Here is a 3,887-nt window from a genome sequence, read left to right as displayed (position 1 = left end):
AACAGCAGGGTCCCCCCACTGAAGAGAAAGGGGTTGACCCTGCATTCATACTGGCATGGCTGAAATGGGTATGCAGGTCATAAATGGCTCTACAGCACCAAGCAGACAGACCTGCATGGCTCCTGCTGTTCACTCAGCTGTCCTGGTCACCCCAAGGAGGGAGCACAGACCCTAGGGAAAGGGGAAACCAGGTCCCTGCCTGAACTATCATTTGCAACCAGGAACAAGGACTAGAGAAGCACTGTGATAAGATAGCAAGCAAGTCCAGGGCTCACCCACAGCACAAACAAGTCCCAAGGGGCCTTGGAAAGGCAGGGTCCGAGGGATGGGTCTGCTTTGACAGCAATCCTGAGGAATCTTCCCAGTGCTGTGCCTGAGCACTTGAACTTCATCCTCAACAGCATTTCCGCGAAAGATAAGGGCAACTGCAGGGGACAAAAGGGCCAGAGCAGAGTCCTCTGTAGCAGGAGTGGAGTTAGCGACAGCCAGGTCTGGATTCCCGTCCTACCCAGGAGCTCACGTTTCCATCCGAGTGTCCCTAAGGGACAAGCGCTACCATGGCCCTGTTTGGCCTGTAAGGAAACTCCCTTGCCCAGCATCAGCAACAGGAGCTGGAGCTGCAATTTGGGACCCCTTTGTCCTCCACCTTGCACGCAAAGCCTGTGCTGGAGCTGCAGCCTTTCCCCAACACTTGGCCCACGACTGACTCTCCCTCGGGCTGGCCTTTCTGGTCCGGCCAGGGGCACGCAGACAGAAGCGGGGAAGCCAAGAGGGTTTTCTGATGCGAGATATAGGCAGAAGCACAGGTCCTTGGGGGAACTAGCTGTGTCAGGGAGATCCCTGTCAAGCCGAGGCATCTGGGGAGCACAAGGTGGGAGCGGTGAGCTGTGTCATCTTGAATGTGAACAAACACACAGCTATTGCTCAACCCCAGACCCCTCCAGGCACGCTGGGGCACACGGTGCAGCAGCAAACCCCCGTGGTCCAGGAGAGGGTAACATCTAGCAATAGAACAAAGTCTCCAGTCGCAGCTCAGTGCTCTCCCAGTTAGACCACACACCAGGAAGCCTAACTGGCAGCCTTCCCTGGGACACGGCCCAGCCTCCTTTGTGCCACAAGCTGCTGGCACGTGGATGGGGTGCTCTTCACTGTGCTGTTGACAGTCTCCGGTGCCAAGGCGGCACTGGGCCATGCCCAACACTTCAAAGACTCTGCTGTAGTCTGGGAAAACAAGCTGAAGAACAGCTGCCTGGTTCTAATCACTGCGCTGCCCGCCCTGGCAGCACTCCCCAGGCCTGGAAGAAGTGGAAGAAGAAACCCCTGTGCCACCTCTACTCAGAGCTGGCAACTCCCAGGAGCAGCCTGGCTTGTCCGTAACCGGAAGGCAGGGCAGATGTGCCCCTTTCTAGACTAACCAACTAAGATGTATGGAGACAGGCAAACTTTTGTGAGCCTCTGTAGCCACCCAAGCCGCCAAAAATGACTCTTCAAGGGAACGAGAGGAAGAAAGGCTGCGTACGCCTCACACAGGCAAGCCCTTGGCTTTCTCTCCCGAGAGTTGGGACCACAGACATCCGAGATGCCCACTGCACGCTGAAGCTAGAGAGCAAATTTTGGCCAAAAGACTTTGCAAGAGTTTTCCCTTCCTACAAGCACCACACAATGTGGGAGGGATGCTTTAGATGTTACTGCTTCATTGTGCCCAGGTGATGAACACCGATGCACTGAAATCACTCCAGCCCCCAGGGAGACGCTGCTGTTTAGGAAGTGCCTTGTTTTCAGGCTTCTGCCAGGCTATTATCCCCATTTTGCAGATGGGAATAGTGAGGCCCAGGCACCCCGACAGCTTGCCAAAAGCCTGAGGAAACTGAATCCCTGTCTCCAGGGTCTGTCATGGGGAGACCCTTCCTCGGCCCAGTCCTTCAAAAGGGACAGCAGCTTCCTCTGAAGAAACCGTTTGGGCGAATGAAGCAATCTGGCCGGTGAAAGACGATGCGCCGGCTGGAACCAGAAGCAGCCCGAGCACGACAGCCGCCTACGCAGGTCTGCGAGAAGGCACACTGCTACAACACCCCTTCCGAGCCCCAAAGTTGCAGGGTCATTTTGCAACGCCAAAAATGTACGCTGGCCTGAGCAGAAACCACCAAACTTGTTCCGTTTGTTACCAAACCAGATTTCAAACCCGTCTGCACTCCAGAGAGAAAGCATGTGCGTTAACCCTGTTGTGGCTGATGCTAAACAGACCTGGGTCTTGCATCACACCAGTAAGGACTAGGAAGTCTGGAGAGGCCTCCGTGATTAACTCTTCTCACACGCTGCCATCCCGTGCGTGCCTCCAGCACCTCCTTTCTAAGGATGTCCAAGTGTTTTATTCCTCCGCATAAATACCTGCATGGTACCTCTAGGGAGGTAGAAAGTCCTCCTATTTTACAAGCAGGAAGATGCAGGTACAGTAAGCACATAGGATCATAGAAAATTAGGGTTGGATGAGACCTCAGGAGGCAATTGAGTCCAACCCTCTGCTTAAAGCAGGACCAGCCCCAACTGGATCCCAGCCAAGCCTTTGTCTAGCTGGGTCTTAAAAACCTCCAAGGATGGGGATCCCACCTCCTCGCCGGGTAACCTGTTCCAGTGGTTTACTATCCTCGTGCCTCAGAGGTCTCAGTCTGTGGAGGGGGAAGCAGTGCTTTTGGTCTCTCGGGCATATACTTCAACGCCATGGCCTCTTCTATTCATCTTGATCTCCACTCCATGCTTCCTCAGTAGCAAGCCTGCTAGGTGTGACAATAAGCACAGCAGACCTGCTGACAAAGCTTCTGGCTCCTCATCCACCTAAAGCATCAAGCCACCAACCCTGATGTTCCAGTCCAAGAAAACAACCTCATTGCAGAGGCACCAACCTCTAGAAAGATCAAAGGAGCCATTGACCTACACTTGTCAGGCTGGCGAAGGTGACTGGAGAAACACGTTGCAAGGCTGTTGCTCAGGCCTGGATCCCTTTGGCTTCGCTCCATCAGACCCAGCTGCTAGAAGCCTGGATGAGGTTTTGGCAGCCGCTTGCTGCTCTCCACATTGGGGATCTTCTCCAAAACATTTTAGCAGCTTTTTTTTTTTTAAATCATGGCAGAGTTGAAGAGGCCCTGGGCAGACACAAGGGGCAAAAAGACCCCTGCACTTCTATCCTCCCTCAGACAGGATTCAAGCTGCAGACCTGTGCCTGAGCTTTGAGGAAAAGGCATCCTTAGACTTCCCCCACCACATAACCAAGCTAAGAGGGGCTGTCACCCTAAACGTGATGTAACCTAATGAACTAGAGGGAGTGACTGCACTTCAAGCCAGATTTTCCTCAGCTCAGTACCTACAAGCTCGCACCAAGAGCACCTGAAGCCCTGGCCGCATGCCTACATAGAAGCAGAACTCTTTGGAGAAACCTATACTTTACGATAAAATCCTACTACCCTCATCTGATGGCAAGGAGGGGTCCTCGATCCTTTTCAAAAGCCTTAGATGCTGCCGCAGTTACGGTCCATTCCTACCATGTGATGTTCAGACCCCACCTGTGCTTTCATGGTGCAGCTCTTTTATCGGCAATGACCCTGAAGTTGTCCCTTCTCAACAAGGCAGGGCTAGAATTTTCTCTTTCTCCAATGCATCCCTAACTCATCTGTGGCACGCAAGGCATGTCGGGCATTTCCCTGGAGACTCTGGGCGAGAGGCAGGGTGACGATGAACGTCGGAAGTGTAGAAGACACCCTCTAGAAGTGCTGCTGCAAGTTCTGGCTCTCCTGGCCCCCTGCGGGCAGTCAAACACAAACAGGAAACAGGTCAAAAGTTACAAGAGCAGGAGGCAACCGAGAAGGGAGATCAGCCTGTTTAAAACAACACCA

This window comes from Crocodylus siamensis, chromosome 14 (genome assembly GCF_052110815.1).
Source record: "Crocodylus siamensis isolate JL-2025a chromosome 14, ASM5211081v1, whole genome shotgun sequence".
Taxonomy (NCBI): domain Eukaryota; kingdom Metazoa; phylum Chordata; order Crocodylia; family Crocodylidae; genus Crocodylus; species Crocodylus siamensis.
Note: the sequence above shows the minus strand (reverse complement) of the source record.